The sequence below is a fragment of the Geotrypetes seraphini genome, chromosome 5 (assembly GCF_902459505.1).
Source record: "Geotrypetes seraphini chromosome 5, aGeoSer1.1, whole genome shotgun sequence".
Classification (NCBI taxonomy): domain Eukaryota; kingdom Metazoa; phylum Chordata; class Amphibia; order Gymnophiona; family Dermophiidae; genus Geotrypetes; species Geotrypetes seraphini.
The window spans coordinates 260,395,618-260,415,154 of NC_047088.1; positions in this window are offsets into that span (position 1 = coordinate 260,395,618).

Below are 19,537 nucleotides of genomic sequence, written 5' to 3' on the forward strand. Positions count from 1 at the left end.
GCTTGAGTAGCTGAATAAATTCATGTAAACCATTCTGAGCTTCCCTGGGAGAACAGTACAGAAAAGTGAATGAATAAATAGTGTGAAAAGCTTCAGCCTCTGATAACCAGAGCTGGTATTGTGACATCATAATGCCTCGTTCCACCAATAAGAGCCAACCTCATCAGTGATGTCACAATGGCTTCATTGTCCTATACTTGGCTCATAGTTGCTACATTTTGAGTTCTAGAGTGGTGCAGTGGTTAAAGCTACAGCCTCAGCACCCTGAGGTTGTGGGTTCAAACCCACGCTGCTCCTTGGGACACGCAGCTCCTGATTGGATAAGGTGGAAGAGGCGGTCAGAGCATACCCCGAGTGATTGCCTGCACTCGCGGCGCTCCGGCTGCCCTCTTCAGGATTCCCCATGAAAAACTGTATTCGTGGTTTTTCGAGATTCGCGGGGGTTCCTGGAACGGAACCCCCGCAAATATCGGGGGACTACTGTATTTCTTTTCTTGGTTTTTTTTTTTTAATGTGGTTTTTACGATTATATACTGTTTTATTGGATTGATTCATCCGAAAATAACTAAGGGCTCCTTTTACTAAGCTGTGATAGCGTTTATAGCACACGCAGGTTTTTAGCATGTGCTAAATCTACGCTAGAACTATCGCCAGCTCAATGCTGGCGTTAAGGTCTAGTGCACGGAGAAATTCAGCATGCACTAAAACCGCTATCGCAGCTTCGTAAAATGAGCTCTAAGTTACATGACACATAGAATAAGATACAAAACCATGAATCAACTGGCAACTATAACAAGAAAAGAAAAAAAAAAAAAAGATTTAAATCTTAGGAGAGTTGACTTCTGGGATTTAGAATCCGAAGAGAAGAATGAGGCAGCCTTTATGTTGCAGTCCACCCCCTGCTGGTTCAGCTCAGGTACTGCAAAGCCAGCCACTCGGGCTACATAAGCAAACATTTGGGTCATTTTTAGAGAAAATACAGAAGACATGTTGCCATAAGAGTCGAGCTCTGCAAGAGCCACCCAGAAAACAGCTGGAATAGAACGAAAATCCCTACAAATCCCATGAGGATTACGACTTGAGATTCTTACCACCAGCTGGCTCAAGGACACATGTCACAGCCTCAGCCCCAACCTATAATTCATCTTTGATGAGTGAGCTAAAAATAGGGAGTCAGGTATTGAAATTCAAGACTGGTGATGAGATTCTAGTTCAATGGTTATGGGTTCAAAGCTTTTCTATCGATCTTTGAGTATTAGCATGACGGAGTTTGGGAGCAGAGCAAAGAAAGGCTTCTTTCGTCTTCTGGTTTTGACTTGCATTTCTTCTTCATTATCCCTCGTCTCTTTTTCCCAACTGTCCCTCACTGGAGAACTTTCCACCTTCAGGAGACGCCACACTCACCTTTGTCCAGTATAAAAAAAAAAACAACAACAACAGTATTTTTCAGTCCGTCCTGTCACCTTTACTATAACAGTCACTTTAAAAATAAGGTCAAGATCTTTGCCATGGTGTAAACCAAACAAAATGTAATTGGTTTAGAAAGATTTATTTTATAGACAAGTTCCTATATGTACAGTAAGTCCTTGACCATCGCACACGGTTTAGAGAGCCATAAAAGGAGAGCCTAACATGTGAAAATGATTTATTTTTAAACTAGTGTTTAAGCCTGTTGCATTAAAGGCTGCTAATAAAGCCTCCTTCCCTCACATGTCCCCTATTTTCAGCCCCAGCTCCAAACCCATTTTTACACCCCCCAGCCCCCTTCTCCCTTCTCCCATCTTTTCATCATGAAGGAGCAAAACCAGTTCAAAACTGCTCCACCCACCCCGCCCAGTGTTTAACTTCAGAGAAAAGCGCCACGCCGCACTGTTGCTGGCCTCGGCGTCTTCTCTCCACTGCGGCCAGCCCTAGCGGAAACAGGAAGTTGTCAGAGGGCGGGCCACAGTGGAGAGAAGACGGCGAGGCCAGCGGCAGCACGGTGCAGCGCTTTCTTTGAAGTTAAATGCGGCGGGCGGGTGAGCAGGCGAGGGGGAGAAGTAGATGGTGGCAGGGGCGCCTGTGCCCCCCCCCCTCCGTTCCAACGCCTAGGAAGGTTTCTCTGGCGGTGAGTGAGGGGGGAGAGGGGAGTCGCCGGCGTGTTTCCTGCCTCCGTGTTCGAAAATGGAATTTGACACGGAGGGACACAGCACACTGACAGGAAACACGCCGTCCTAAGTGCGCATCCACACTTAGGATTTTATTATAGAGGATTTTCCAGCCCAGTGTTCAAAGGCACACGTCCATAGTGGTGACTGCTTAAAGGGAAAGTGTTGAATGTGTGAATCATCAAGGGCGGAGCCAGGACATTCTGACCAAGTGTGTGGGTAGCCAGCAACTTTGAGCCACTCTCCGTACAACTAAGTGGTTTTATTTAAGCCAACAAAACAATTAAACCACTTACACCCCTTCCCCCTTTTATGAAGCCATATTAGGCTTTTTTTTATTGTCGGCCATGACGGTAAAAACTGTGCGCTCATATAAGCGTCCGAGGCCCTCCTTTACAAAGGTGCGCTAAGCGTTTTAGCGCAGATAAAACATGCGCTAACCGCCAATGCGTCCATAAGATAACATGCACGCACTGGCGTTTAGCACCTGCTAATATTTACCACGTGCTAAAAAGCATAGCGCACCTTTGTAAAAGAGGGGGTGAATTTTTACCACCATGGCCGGCGATAAAAAAGCCTAACTCATAAAAGGGGGAGAAGGAGGGTTAGTTACATAGATAGCGACGCACCCCCTTTTACAAAACCGCAATAGCGTTTTTTTAGTGCAGGCCAGTGCGCTGAATGCTCTGCGCTGCTCCCGACACTCATAGAGTTCCTTTGAGCATCGGGAGCAGCGCAGAGCATTCAGCACACCGGTCTGTGCAAAAAAAACCGCTTTCTCTTCAGTCCTAGATCCTGGACATGGACTGGCATTGAATTTCTGGGTATAATGCTAGCAGCTGAATATCAGGACCAAAATTTCCTGTCCTGTCAAAAGGAATGCACACCATTACAAAATAGTACACTTACAAATAAATAGAAAAAAGTCTATTTTTCATTCAGCTGATAGCTAAACTTTGGAACTCAGCTGAGGGATGGGGTAAAAGTAGTTAGCATAGCTGAGTTTAAAAAAAAGGCTGGGCAGTATCTTGGAGAAACAGTGAATAGATTTCATGGTTTTTAAGGTGGATCTAGGGAAAGCCATTGGGGATTATTGATGGATAGTTCTGACCTGGATCGGGCATTGTCGGAAGCAGGGTCCCGGACTAAATGGACGCTTGCCGTGATCCACAATGGTAATTAATAATAATAAATAACTTTATTCTTAAATACCGCCAGACCACGGATGGTTCTAGGCGGTTCACAAGTAAGCTGAACATTCAAGAAATATAGAATTCATAAAAGTACATCAGTTTCTTAAAAAGTGTAAACGGTACATAATTATGTTTTAAAAAAAGATTAGGGAGCTTAGGTTACAAATTCTTATGTTCTTGACTGAGATAGTTCGAGTAAATGGATCTGAAAATGTCTAAGGAAGGCTTTCAAACGAATATTGACCTCAAGGAGAGGGTCATTTAATAACCCACAATGTTGTGTTAACACTGCTAAACTTAAGACATTTGCAGCAAACAAACACTGATGGTATTAGCCATCAAGAAATGACAGGGAAGGGTGTCTTTAGCTTTTTTTTTTTTTTTCCCCAGAGAAGACTAAAATGGCAAGAAACTGAAATCTCCCAGGTGATGCACTTCTGCCACCTACTGGTTATTTCATGTTCCCTTCATAAGGGTCACAGGAGAACCACCTGCAATTTTTTTCTCACCATTGCAGACTTAAGAACATAAGAATAGCCTTACTGGGTCAGACCAATGGTCCATCAAGCCCAGTAGCCCATTTTCATGGTGGCCAATCCAGATCCCTAGTAACTGGCCAAAACCCAAGGAGTAGCAACGTTCCATATAGAATCTCAAAGAATAGCAAGATTACGGAATCCCAGAGAGTAACAAGATTCTAGAACCCCAAAGAGTAGCAACATTCCACACAGAATATCAAAGAATAGCAGGATTCCGGAATCCCAGAGAGTAACAAGATTCTAGAATCCCAAAGAGTCGCAACATTCCATACAGAATCTCAAAGAATAGCAAGATTCCGAAATCTCCAGAGAGTAACAAGATTCTAGAATCCCAAAGAGTAGCAACATTCCATATAGAATCTCAAAGAATAGCAAGATTCCAGAATCCCAGAGAGTAACAAGATTCTAGAACCCCAAAGAGTAGCAACATTCCATATAGAATCTCAAAGAATAGCAAGATTCCGGAATCCCAGAGAGTAACAAGATTCTAGAATCCCAAAGAGTCGCACCATTCCATACAGAATCTCAAAGAATAGCAAGATTCCGAAATCTCCAGAGAGTAACAAGATTCTAGAATCCCAAAGAGTAGCAACATTCCATATAGAATCTCAAAGAATAGCAAGATTCCAGAATCCCAGAGAGTAACAAGATTCTAGAACCCCAAAGAGTAGCAACATTCCATATAGAATCTCAAAGAATAGCAAGATTCCGGAATCCCAGAGAGTAACAAGATTCTAGAATCCCAAAGAGTAGAAACATTCCATGCTACCGATCCAGGGCAAGCAGTGGCTTCCCCCATGTCTTTCTCAATAACAGACTATGGACTTTTCCTCCAGGATCTTGCCCAAACCTTTGTTAAAACCAGCTACGCTATCTGCTCTTACACATCCTCTGGAAAAACGCATTCCAGAGCTTAACTATTCTCTGAGAGAAAAAAAAGTTTGTCCTATTGGTTTTAAAAGTATTTCCCTGTAACTTCATCGAGTGTCCCCTAGTCTTTGTAATTTTTGTACCCTTTCTCCTCCACTCAGGATTTTGTAGACTTCAATCCTATCTCCCCTCAGCCGTCTCTTTTCCAAGCTGAAGAGCCCTAACTTTTGTAGTATTTCCTCATATGAGAGGAGTTCCATCCCCTTTACCACCTTGGTCGTTCTTAAGAACATAAGAACATAAGAAGTTGCCTCCGCTGAGGCAGACCATAGGTCCATCCTGCTCAGCGGTCTGCTCCCGCGGTGGCCCATCAAGCCCATTGCCTGAGTAGTGGTCTATATCTATCTATACCCCTCAATCCCTTTTTCTTCTAGGAATCTATCCAAACCCTCTTTGAAACCATTTAATGTGTTCCTGTCTACAACAGCCTCTGGAAGCGCGTTCCATGTATCCACCACCCTCTGAGTGAAAAAGAACTTCCTAGCGTTTGTTCTAAACCCTTTCAATTTTTCCGAGTGCCCCCTTGTACTTGTGTTGCCCCATAATTTGAAAAATCTGTCCCTGTCAACTTTTCTATGCCCTTCAGGATCTTGAAGGTCTCTATCATGTTTCCTCTAAGTCTCCGCTTCTCCAGGGAAAAAAGTCCTAGCTGCTTTAATCTGTCGGTATATAGGAGATTTTCCATTCCCTTTATCAGTTTAGTCGCTCTTCTCTGTACTCCCTCAAGTACCGCCATGTCTTTCTTGAGGTACGGCGACCAGTACTGGACACAGTACTCCAGATGCGGCCGCACCATTGCACGATACAGCGGCATGATGACTTCCCTCGTCCTGGTCGTGATACCCTTCTTAATGATACCCAACATTCTGTTTGCTTTCCTTGAGGCCATGGCGCACTGCGCCGATGCCTTCAGTGTTGCATCTACCATCACTCCTTCTTTGAACCTTTTCTAGCTCCACTATATTTTTCTTGAGATAAGGAGATGCAGTTTTAGCGCCGGCCTCGGCAGTAACAGCTCCTTCGCTCATAGGAATTCTATGAGCATCAGAGCTGTTACCGCCGTGGCCATTGCTAAAAACCACACTATGCTTTTGTAAAAAGGTGGGGAGGAAGAGGTTAGTTAGTTAGTTAGGGGTCCTTTTACTAAAACTTAGCATGCCCTAATGCCAGAATGGCGGTGGCGGCTGCCTTATAAGTGGCCGCCCATCGCGTGTCAATCACACAACAGCGCCGTTTAGAGAATTGCGCTTCTGCCAATGGTAGGTGCCAGAACTGTCAGCCAGGGGTTTAAAGGCCTATATTTACGGCATCTACCTTTGACGTGAATCGCATCTACAGAGGCACAATTCCAACGATGTTTTTTTTAGGTGCCTGGAAATGTCTTTTTAAAAAACCTCTTAAACAGCATTTCCCTCTTTACTTAGACATGGTCTCGCTAAATATCTCTAAAACTAATTGTCTCCTTTTTCTTTGGAAAGAAAACAGTCACCTAACATCCCCAATAACTATCAACAGCACACCAATAAACTTCGTTAGCCTGATCAAAATCCTCGGTGTAATGATCGACAAAAAACTATCTTATCGTTTTCAGATTAGCGCAGTTGTCAAGAATTGTTTTTGGAAACTCAGAATGATCAAATCCTTAGCTAACATTCTTGATTCTCAGTCTCTTAACATTTTAATTCACTCTCTCATAATTTCCAAACTCGACTACTGCAATTCCTTACTTAAAGGAGTCTTCCAAAAAGACATTTGACGTTTCCAATTAATACAAAACATAGCCATAAAAATTATAACAAACAAGAAAAAATTTGACCGCGGTACTCCTTTATTAAAAAGTGCACACTGGTTACCTATCCACTTACTTATAAAATCTCCTTCAAAACTATGAACACCAAGATAATACTTGGACTGGAAAAGCATCACCAGTGGAGTGCTGCAGGGTTCGGTGCTTGGGCCCGTGCTCTTCAACATATTTATAAACGATCTGGAAATTGGCATGATGAGTAAGGTGATTAAATTTGCAGACAATACTAAGTTATTCAGTGTAGTGAAGATGCAGGAGGATTGCAAAGATCTACAACGTGACATAAACATGCTCGAGAAATGGGCCTCAACATGGCAAATGAAGTTCAACATGGATAAGTGTAAGGTGATGCATGTCAGTAACAAAAATCTTATACACGAATACAGGATGTCTGGGGCAGTACTTGGAGAGACCCCCTAGGAAAGAGAATTGGGAGTGCTGGTCGACAAGTCGATGAAGCTGTCCGCGCAGTGCGCAACGGTGGCAAAAAGGGTAAACAGAATGCTAGGAATGATTAAGAAAGGGATCACAAACAGATTGGAGAAGATTATCATGCCACTGTACCGGGCCATGGTATGCCCTCACCTGGAGTACTGCGCTCAGCACTGGTCGCCGTACATGAAGAAGGACACGGTACTACCTGAAAGGATCCAGAGAAGAGCGACTAAAATGGTTAAAGGGCTGGAGGAGTTGCTGTACAGTGAAAGATTAGAGAAATTTGGCCTCTTCTCCCTTGAAAAGAGAAGACTGAGAGGGGACATGATCGAAACATTCAAGATAATGAAGGGAATAGACTTAGTAGATAAAGACAGGTTGTTCACCCTCTCCAAGGTAGAGAGAACGAGAGGGCACTCTCTAAAGTTGGAAGGGGATAGATTCCGTACAAAAATAAGGAAGTTCTTCTTCACCCAGAGAGTGGTAGAAAACTGGAACGCTCTTCCGGAGGCTGTTATAGGGGAAAACACCCTTCAGGGATTCAAGACAAAGTTAGACAAGTGCCTGCTGAACCAGAATGTATGTGGGTAAGGCTAGACTCAGTTAGGGCACTGGTCTTTGACCTAAGGGCCGCCGTGGGAGCGGACTGCTGGGCACGATGGACCACTGGTCTGACCCAGCAGCAGCAGCAGCAGCAATTCTTATGTTCGTATGTTCTGAAGATCAGCATCACAGCACCTTCTTCATGTCCCATCCTTAAAAATCATTAGTTCCCGCAGGGCCTCTTTCGCAACTATAGCCCCTACAATATGGAATTCGTTACCATCACATTTAAGGGCTGAGCAGAATTTAGATCAATTTAAGGGCAACTTTAAAGTTTCAGGTTTATTTTTGATTTGATAAATCGCTTATTCAAATTTACTAGCGAGTTACAATAAAATAATAATAAACATACAACTGAATATAATATTTATAATTTAAAATTAGTGGGTTAGATTGACAAATTTACAGACTTATTGATACACAAGGAATGGAGGGAGAAAGTTACAATTTGTTGTTTTAAAGTAGAGAAGAGAACCATATATGGGAAAAACAATAGGGAAGGAATCGTAGAGATCTAAAAGCTTCCTATCTAAAGATGCGTATGATTACTAATTGATTTTTGGGTCCTTCTTGCCAAATTCTACTTTGTTTATGATTCCTCCCATTCCCTCTTGTGATTAACCTTAATCGTTCTCTCTTCTTTTAAAATTCTACTTCTCCCTACTATCCTATTGTTATCATGTAAGTTACGTTGTGTCATTAATAAGTTTGTTAATTGTTCCCCGTTTTTATTTTTTAATTGTCAAATGCTTAGAATTTATGATTAGCGTTTTATCAAATTTTAATAAAAGTTGAAACTTGAACACCGGTAGCGCATCTCACTGCCACATATCCCAAAGGTTTGAAAATGGACAAGCGGCTTTCAGTGCGGCGTCTTTCAAACCTTTTTAGCTCCGGTACGCTAAATGGAGCAAATGTTTTTCAAGGCACTTTATAATTGAAATGATAAAATTGCAGAAACCAACCCAAAATTAAATTTGAGACTTACCGGTATTTGTTTAAAGTTCTTTAAGTTATGTATGGGCAATTTTAACAACAATGAAACTAGCCGCACCCCCCCACCCCCATTTAAAAAAAAATATAAAACCGTGGAAGTGGTTTTTAGTGCAGGCTGGCCTGCTGAATGTTCTGTGATGCTTCTGATGCTCATAGGAAATCTTTCAGCGTCGGGAGCAGCGCCAGCCAGCGCAAAAAAAAAAAAGTTTATGTGGTTTTGTAAAAAGGGGGAGGGGGGTTAAAAGTAGATAGAATAGAATTGCTAATCAGTTCAATGGACGTGTTTGTTTTTGAGTGCAAATGAACTCATTATGTAGCTCGATAGTCGACAAGCAAACACGCACTTCATCATCCATCATCTGCATTCATTTTCTATTTCTTTATTTAATTTCTGTATGAGCTGAAAATTCAAGTTAGCAAAGACTAAACTAAACTAAACCTTAGGTTTATATGCCGCACCATCTCCATAGACACAGAGCTCGGCACGGTTTACAGGAATTAGGATGAGAAAGGAACTCCAGTGGAGGGTTTAAGGATTAGGTGTAAGAGGGTGTGGATGGGTGGGAGAGGCCTAAGAGGGGGGGAAGTGTTACAGTTTTGAGAATAGCCAGGTTTTTAGGTGTTTACGGAAAAGTTGGAGGGAGCTTGAGGTTCGGAGCAGGGAGGTAAGGTTATTCCAGAGCTCAGTGATTCTAAAGGAGAGGGATGACCCTAGTTTGCCTGCATGAGAAATACCTTTTGTGGAAGAGAAAGATAGTTTAAGAGTTCGGGAGGGTCTGGAGGAGGTAGGAGTTGCGGAGTTCCAGGATAGAGGAATAACGGCAGGAAGGATGCCATGTAGGATCTTGAAGGCTAGGCACGCACATTTGAAGTGGATCCTGGGGATTACTGTGAGCCAATGAAGCTTAGACAGGAGTGGCGAGACATGATCAAATTTGCTTTTTGCGAAAATAAGCTTAGCCGCGGCGTTCTGAATCCGCTGAAGTCTATGGAGGCTTTTCTTGGTTAGGCTGAGGTAGATAGAATTGCAATAGTCCAATCTGGAAAGGATGATGGATTGTACTAGGACTGTGTTTTTGATCAAAGTAGGGTCTGACTTTCCTTAGCATATGAAGGCTGAAGAAGCATTTTTTTGCCAAGGAATGGAGATGGTCATTAAAGGATAGAGAAGAGTCCAAGGTGACACACAGAACTTCCAAGCGGTAACAAAGTTCAATGGTAAGGATAACTACTGCATAAAAATAAAATTACTTGCCATTAGCTTTCAAGGACCAATCAAATTAAAGAGCAATGCATGTCTGGGCAGTTGTATCGTTACGCACACAGACGCTCATAACATGGACAGACTCTTATGTACGTGACTTACATGTCATCTCTTCTAGTGTATACTTATGAAGGGAATTTTTAAAAATAAAATTCTTTACCAGTCTAGGCCGACTAGACGCTGAATATTGGCGGTGACTGGCTATGTCACATGGCATAGCCAGTTGCTTGCCAATCTGGAAACCATGGGAGATTGCCAGTGTTCTCCCATGGTCGGAATATCAGTGGGGTGTGTTTACTGAAAGTCTTTCGTTTGTCTCTTCTGTGTTGCGAGTCCTGTCCTGCAAATGTCTGCTGTTCCAATTCCTCCATTTTTCATAAAAGAATAGAGTACATATTATATTTTAAGAAAAAATAGTAATAAAATAAAATTCCAGAATCTTCCCTGGCACACCCGGAATCTCTTCGAGGCATACCATTGGCCGTGGCGCACAGTTTGAGAGACACAGTTTTAGTGCATACAAATTCCATTCGTGAATGCTAAGCTTTAGTAAAAGGGTATCTTAGTAAATGAATATATTGGGAATTATTTACTGCCTTTTTGAAGAAATTCATCTAAGCTGGTGTACAGCAAGAATATGTCAAACCTATTGAATAGACAATTACAGAAGTATAAATATTCAAATAAACATATATAGTATGACATTGTATGACAGGGGCGTAGACAGAAGTCAGGGGATTTTTTTTGGGGGGAGAATGCATTTCCTCTTTGCTCTATACCAGCGGTCTCAAACACGCAGCCCCCCAGGGACTATTTTGTGGCCCGCAATCTGTCCTCTCCACTTCACAAGCTTGTGGAGAGGACAATTGTGTACAGACCGCGACTGCTGTAATTGGACTTGCAGAAGTCTTTCTGGAGGGAATGTCGGCAAATGGCTCACGGCTCGCCTAAAGCAGGGGTCCCCAATCTGCTTCCCTTCCCGTCTCACTGCCCTCTCCCAAGCCACCGCAATCGGGGAACAAGCCAGCGCCGAGGTCTTAGCTCTCCCTGCTTATTTTCCCCAGCTCAGAGCCGACCAATTCTCACTACCCGACGTCAATTCTAACGTTGGGGAGGAAGTTCTGGGCCAGCCAATCGCTGCCTGGCTGGCCCGGAACTTCCTCTCCAACATTAGAATTGACATCGGGTGGCAAGAATTGGTCGGCCCCGCGCTGGGGAAGATAAGCAGGGAGAGCTACGACCTCGGCGCTGGCCTGTTCCCCGATTGTGGCGGTGGCTTGGGGGAGGGTAGGGAGAAATAAAGAAAGAAAGGGGGGGCAGCGAGACAGAAAGAAAGAAGGGAGACGGGACACAGACAGAAAGGGGCATGGAGAGAGAAAGAAAGGGCGGGCATGGAGAAAGAAAAAAAGAAAGAAAGGGGGCATGGAGAGAGAGAGAAAGACAGACATATAGAAAGAAAGGGGGCATGGAGAGAGAGAGAGAAAGAAAGAAGGAGGCAGGGTGAAAGAAATAAAAAGTTGGGGGAGGGAAGGAGACAGATGCCAGACCAGGGGAAAGGAAAGAAGGAAGGAGGGAGAGAAAGGAAAGAAGGAAGGAGGGAGGGAGAGAAAGGAAAGAAAGATATGTCAGACTATGGAAATAGGGACGGAAGAAGAGAGAGATAGAAGTGAAGGTAAGACATGAAAACGTAGATTTTGAAAAGAAAGCAGAAAATTGAATATTAAGTTAATGCCAAAGATGGATGCAAGGCAGAAAGTGAAGATGGAGAGAAAAACAGTCTAAGGACAAGAAGGCCCTGGAAATATAGTTAAAAGTACAGAAAAATGAAGTCACCAGACAACAAAGGTAGGGAAAATGATTTTATTTTCAATATAGTGATTGAAATGTGTCAGTTTTGAGAAAGGAAAGATATTAAACTTTAAATGTGAGGGCCGCAGAAAAAATAGTTAACGACAATTTTGCATAAGGTAAAACTCTTAACTGTTAAAGGAAATATATATAAAACTATAAAGAGTTTTACCTCATGAAAAGTTATCATTTCTTTAATAAGACATTAACTATTTTTTCTGCGGCCCTCCAAGTATCTACAAATCCAAAATGTAGCCCTGCAAAGGGTTTGCGTTTCAGACCACTGCTCTATACCCTCCACCACTGCCAATACATTAATAATCATGTGCTGCTCTTTCCCCCTCTTCTGTGGGGGTCTAGCAAATCTCTCTCCTCCCCCCCCCCCCCCCAGTCCTCCAAAGGGGATCGGCACAGGCAATGAAACAGACTTCTGTAGCCAGTCTTGCTGGGGTCTTTCCTCTGTTATATCCCGCCTCCTGTTATGTAACTTCCTGTGGGTGGATACGACAAAGGAAAAGCCTCAGCAGGATTGGCTGCAGAAATCTGTTTCACTGTCTGTGCTGATCATCTGCTGAAACTCTGAAGGCGTGCCGGGGTGGGGAGGGGGAAGGGGGCAGAGATATCCTGGACCCATGTGGAGGGAAAGAAAGAAGGAAGGAAGGAAAGGAAAGTGGATACTGGACAGGGTTGAGATGAGAGAATGGATAGCAGAGAGCAGCAGGCAGTACCTGCAGTGGTTTGCTGCAACTTTGGAGCCCAATCTCATGGGGCCCAGGCGGTTATGCCACTTAATTTATCAACACAATAAAACATCTTAATAGATATCATAGAATGTTGGTAAAGATGGAACACATGGGGCACCTTTTACTAAGCTGCGCCAGCGTTTTTAGCGCACACTAAACCCGCGCTACGTGGCTAGAATGATGGCATTAGCGTCTAGCGCACGTGGTATTTTAGCACACGCTAAACCCGCGCTACGCGGTTAGAACTAACGCCAGCTCAATGCTGGTGTTAGCGTCTAGTGTGCGGCATTTTAGCGCACGCTAAACCCGCGCTACGCGGTTAGAACTAACGCCAGCTCAATGCTGGCATTAGCGTCTAGCGTGCACGCTAAACCCGCGCTACGCGGTTAGAACTAAAGCCAGCTCAATGCTAGCGTCTAGCGCACACAGCATTATAGCGGGCGCTATTCCGTGCGTCAATGCCCTAACACAGCTTAGTAAAAGGAGCCCATAGATAAGACAGTGTTACAGGAGCTAGAAATGAAGGAGACTAATTTAAAGACATTTGCACATGAGGTCAGAATGGTTCTTGAAAATTATCTCAGCTAGTGTAGGATGGCTTGCAACAGTAAGTGCAGACGGTGTTAGTTCTTGTAAGTTAATTGCTTATTCCATGAAAAACTTGGGAGAAGAGCCAAGATTTTACCTGCAAGTAGAGATAGTCTTGCAATAAGTGAAGCCTTTCAGGGAGAACATTCCAGAGTGTGGGGGATGGGTGAAAAACACTCTCAGGAATGTAAAACATCAAATATCGTTATTGAAATAAGACAAACGCTTTGTATACCACTGCCCGTAACTTGGGAAACAAATTTCCAGATCTAGAGGCTGTAACGGTAGAAGCTGGTTTAGTTTTAGTGAAGGTCATGGAGATGTGGATTGTGGAGAATTTTAACTGGGATGTAGTTATACCTGGCTATAATCTATTCAGGAGGGACAGGGTAAGTAAAAAGGGTGGAGGCATGGCGTTATATGTTAAGAATAATATTAAAGTGACAGAATTTTGAGATATATTGGACAAAGAAGAAGTACTCCGAATTAATCGGGTAAAAGAGAATGGAAAATATATTTAGCTTGGTGTTATATACAGACCTTTTAAGTCAAAAGAAATGGACAGAGATTTAATTGAAGACATTCACAAGATAGCTATGAAAGGAAAAGTACTACTGATAGGTGATTTTAATATGCTGGATGTCAATTGGAACGTCCCTGCTGTGGGGTCGTCTAGAAGTAAGGAGATCTTGTATTGACTAAGGAAATAATTGTTCCAGCAGTTAGGAACGGAACCCAGGCAGACCTGGTGCTGTTTCTGATGTCACAGTGGGTGATAATTTGGCATCTACTGATCACAGAACGGTGTGGTTCAATATTAAGACGCAGGAGGAGAGGACTTTCAAGACTGAAGGTTCCAGACGTCAAAAGAATTAACTTTGTGAAGATGGGGGAATGCCTCAAGAAGGATCTAGTTGGATGGGAACAGCTGAATGAAGTAGAACAGCTGTGGGCAAAACTGGAAGGAGCTTATTTTAAAGGTGGAAAACTTTTAAGTTATAGAAGTGGATAAAGGTTCTCAAATGTACTCGCTGAAAAGGTAAAAGAAAAAAGGTTAGCCTTCATAAATCACAAGACACAGCAGAAAAAGGAAGACAGGCATAAATATGTGGAAAAGCTATGAGAAGCTGGAAAAGCTGTCAGAAAAGCAAAGATAGCCGATATGATAAAACTGGTGGACAAGGCATATTTTAGATACATAAGTGATACGCGAAAGTGTGAAAATGGCATTGTGAGGCTCAAGGGTGAAGAGGACAAATATGCAGAAACTGATAAGGATAAGGCTGAACTGCTTAACAATTACTGTATGTCTGTATTCACGAATGAAAGCCCGGGGGTAGGACCACAGAAAACTAACACAAATGGGAATGGATATGTGGTAGACTAGGAGAGATACCTGAAACTAAACAAGTCCAAGACCAAAATTCTCTGGTTTGGCTGCTTCAACTCACTACCAAGCACAGTAGTTGAACTAACTTCTGGAGAAAATTATAAACAGAAAGAACTCTCTAAAGGGCTGGGCATCATTCTGGACTCTTCCTTAACCTATAAAGAACAGATCAATGCAGTGATGAGAAAATTTTTCTTCAAATTAGAAAGAAACATAGAAACATAGAAAGATGACGGCAGAAAAGGGCCAAGGCCCATCAAGTCTGCCCACTATAGACCCTCCCCTTAAGATTAGCTAGTGTTTTGCCCTGACCCTCTTAGGGATCCCACATGGGCGTCCCATTTATTCTTAAAATCTGGCACACTGCTGGCCTCGATCACCTGCACTGGAAGCCCGTTCCACCGATCAATCACTCGCTCCGTGAAGAAATACTTCCTGGTATCGCCGTGAAATTTTCCGCCCCTGAGTTTGAGCGGGTGCCCTCTTGTGGTTGAGGGGCCTCTAAGAAGGAAGATGTTATCTTCCACTTCTATACGTCCGGTGACGTATTTAAACGTCTCAATCATGTCTCCCCTCTCCCTGCGCTCCTCTAGAGTGTAGAGCTGCAATCAGGTCATTCCTAACTCAATCAGGTCCTAACTCAATCAGGTCATTCCTAACTCAAAACAAGTTCAGGACAATCAGCCAAGCAATATTATTGCCATACCTGGATTACTGTTACTCTCTATACAGCGGTATCACAGAAAAAGAATTCAAAAAAACTACAGTGACACTCCAAAATACTGCAGCCAGAGTGATAACTCAGAGCCAGCAAAATGAAAAAACAACTACACTCCCAAATGAACTACATTGGCTACCAATAGAAACATGGTGGTAGATAAAGGCCAAATGACCCATCCAGTCTGCCCGTCCATTATCTCTTCCTCTCTCTAAGAGATCCCAAGTGACTATCCCAGGCATGGAAAAGAGATGGCTGAGGGGAGATATGACTGACGTCTACAAAATCCTGAGTGGAGTAGAACGGGTACAAGTGGATCGATTTTTCACTCCGTCAAAAATTACAAAGACTAGGGGACACTCGAAGTTACAGGGAAATACTTTTAAAACCAATAGGAGGAAATTTTTTTTCCACTCAGAGAATAAGCTCTGGAACCCGTTGCCAGAGGTTGTGGTAAGAGCAGATAGCGTATCTGGTTTTAAGAAAGGTTTGGACAATTTGCAGGAGGAAAACCCTGTTATTGAGAAAGACATGGGGAAGCCACTGCTTGCCCTGGATTGGTAGATTATCAGAAGACTGTTTCCGAGGAGCTAGCTAAATTAAAAATAGACAAAGTGATGGAGTCCGATGAGATACATTCGAGGGTACTCAAGGAACTTAGAGAGGTTCTGGCAGCTCCGTTGTCTCATCTTTTCAATGCTTTTGTAGAATCTGGAGTAGTTCCGGCGGGCTGGAGAAAGGTGGATGGGGTCCCTCTGCACAAGAGCAGAAGTAAAGAGGAGGTTTCAAATTAGAAGCCGGTTTAGTCCGACCTGGGTAGAGTAAGCTAATGGAAATGCTTGTTAAGCATAGTGAGCTTGTTAAGGATAGTGAGATTTCTAGAACTGAATGGACTGCAGGTCCCGAGGCAGCGTGGTTTTACGAGAGGCAGATCTTGTCAGACAAATCTGATTTATTTCTTTGCCCGGGTGACCGAACAGTAGCCACCCCGCTACTGAAAGAATTACACTGGCTCCCGATCAAAAGCAGGGTGATGCACAAAATCATTCATCTTTCAGAACCGCAATACCTAGCAACCATACACCAACATGTGCCTTGCGATTGAGCCAGGAATACCTAATGGAAATACCCTCCTTCAGAGACATCAAATACAAAAGTGTCAGGGCAAGAATGTTCTCAGTGATGGATCCAATGTAGTGGAACTCCCTTCCAAAGCAATTAAAACTTGAAAAGGACACTAGAAAGTTCAAGAAAGAAATAAAGACCATGCTCTTCACAGACCATTTTAACAAACATCCAGGGGAGAGCAGCTAAGAGGAGAAAATAACAGTCTTACCCCCACTCGGAACACGACAGGATAAACACAGGAAAATTCAAGTAGAATATATGATAAATAATATAATAATAATAACTTTATTTTTCTATACCGCCATAGTCAAGCGACTTCTAGGCGGTTCACATTGAAAGAAGGCTGGACAGTCAGCGAATAACAATAAGTCTGAATAGAAAGCTTACAAACTAATTTGAGTTCCATGGGCAAAGAATACATGAAAGGAGCTTCTTGAGAGAAAGAAAAGGCGTTTCCAGAGGGGGAAATCCTAGTGAGAGGGAGAGGATAGTTTTAGTCAATGAATTTTTTCAAATAGGGCGGTTTTAATTGATTTTTGGAATGCATTGTAAGTACAAATACGTAGGATAAATGTAGATATAGGGTAAATATAGTAATCCAAAAGCACATATAGGGTGAAGTTAGCTCATGTATTGTAACTCCATTATGTAATGTAACACCACTACTGAAGCTCATGCATAGAAACACCATTGCAAAAGCTCATGTGAACACCTCAGAATTGACTATCCAGTCATCAGTAGCGGTATAGAAGCTTTCAATAAACAATATGGGAGGAGACCTAGATATGGTGTACTTGGACTTTAGGAAAGCCTTTGACATGTTGCCGCATAAACTGAGCACCCCCAGTATGGGACTCAAAGTGACGGACCAGATTAAAAACTGATTAAGTGGAAGGAGAGAGAGGGGAGTGGTAAATGAAATTTGCTCAAAGGAAAGGGATGTTGTTAGCGGAGTGACTCAGGGATCCGTCCTTGGCCCAGCTCTTTTCAACATCTTCATGAGTTTACATTGAAACATCGAAACATGATGGCAGATAAAAGCCAAATGGCCCATCAAGTCTTTCCATCTGCAGCATCCACTCTCTCCTCCTCTCCCTATTGGCTAAGGCTCTTAACATTTGCATCTCCTCTTCCTATAGGCTAAGGGGCTCATAATCAAAAGAGAAAATGTCCAAAAACTGGCCTAAGTCGGCACTTGGACGAACATTTCTCAAAAACGTCCAAGCGCTGAAAATAAAAACGGGTTTTGGACATATTTCTAAATGACCTAGGCCTTCATCCAACGTAAAAAACTAAACGGGGCGTTTCGGGAGGCATGTCGAGGGCCGGAGTTGGGCAGGACGTAGGCTGGCTTAGACTTAGTTGTACAGCCCAGGATCGACGGAACTTGGACGTTGTGACTTAGACCATGTAAAACATGGTCTAAGTCCCAAAAACCCACCTAAAGTCACCAGATATGCACTGCAAACACATAACACAGACACACTACCCCAGTGATCACCAACTCCCCTCCCATAAAAATTTTATTCACAACTTAAATTTCAGCTCCAGACCATCATCACCTGGCAGCCTGGCATAGGAAAGCCTAGTCGTCCAGCACAGAGGCAGCTTAAGTCATCTTGGGGGTGGGTTAGAGACCCATAGAGAGGAGGACCCATGCCCATAAGCCCCTGTAATCACTGCATTGATACTTAAACATGTGTGCACTGCCCTATATACCCCCAAACCCTTTTTTACTGGCATATAAGTGGCTCCTGCAGCCATAAGGGCTATTGGGGTGGTAGATAAGTGGGTCTAGGGGATTCTGGAGGTGGTTTGGGGGCCTCACCGTCACCTATAAGGGAGGTGTAATGAGGAGAAGACATGGCACCCTGTTTGTGCAGTTCACAGCAGTGCCCTGTAAGGTACCCAACTATTTAGGTGCCCTGTCTGGGTGTTCTGTCCATCACTTTGCAGGCCCCTCCCTCATCCAACAGGTCTTGTTCTAGACATTTTGAACTTGGACAGACAGTTGGATGAAAATGTGCTTTAAAGATCGATGTTTTAGCGGCTTGGACGATCAGATCTTCAGGACGTATAACTGGACGATTTTCGAAAGTCAAAAGACATTGGACGTCTCTTTCGAAAATGGGACTTAGGCCTTTACTGTCCCATCACCTCCTGTTATCCTAATATTTTGCAATGAAATTGATCGTAAAGAAAGTTGACATCTGAAATCTTAAACAGGAGGCTTCTTGGTCGTTGTAACGGCAGCCATAGACTGATGTGTAAAAGTGCTCAAATGAAAACAGCTGAAAGCCATTATATGAAACCCGGCCCCCTGACTCGAGTTTCGCACTCTTCCTCAGGAGGGGTCACTAATGAAAAAAAGCAAAAACAACAAAATCAATAAAACAAAATCTAAAACTATAGAAATGGTCTCATTCTCACTAAAACAGATTTGTATATCTAACAATGCCTTCAACATGCTTCTCGCTCTCTCTTTCACGTCTCTTCCGGGTCCCACTACTTATCACTTATATATTGCTGAAAGGTCTACACAGAGCTGTACATTTTGACATTGATAGACGGTCCCTGCTCTGCGGAGCTTACAATCTAACTTGGACAAACAGACATGACATATAGGGTTGGGGGATGCAGAACCCAAGGTGAGAGGAATTAGGAGTCAAAAGCACTCTCAAAGAGGTGGACTTTTAACTGGGCCTTGAACACTTCCAGAAATGGAGCCCGCCTTAGGGATTTGGGCAGCTTGTTCCAAGCATACGGCGCAGCAAGGCAGAAGGGACGGAGTCTAGAGTTGGCAGTTGAAGAGAAGGGCACAGATGGGAAGAACTTACCAGCTGAGCTGAGCTCGGGGGGGAGGGGATCATAGGGCTGGATAAGTGTAGATGGATAGTGAGGGGCAGCTGAGTGAGTGCATTTGTAGGTCAGTAAGTTTGAATTGTATTTGGAAACAGATGGGAAGCCAATGAAGTGACTTTAAGAGATGAGTAATGAGTCATGCAGCCAAATTCTGGACTGATTGGAGGGGAGCGAGATGGCTAAGTGGAAGGCCTGAGAGTGGCGAGTTGCAGTAGTCTAAGTGTGAGGTGATGAGGGTGTGGATAAGTGTTATGGTAGTGTGCTCAGAGAGGAAGGGTCGGATTTTGGTAATATTATAGAAGAAGAAGCGACAGGTTTTAGCGATATGTTGTATCTGGGTGGTGAA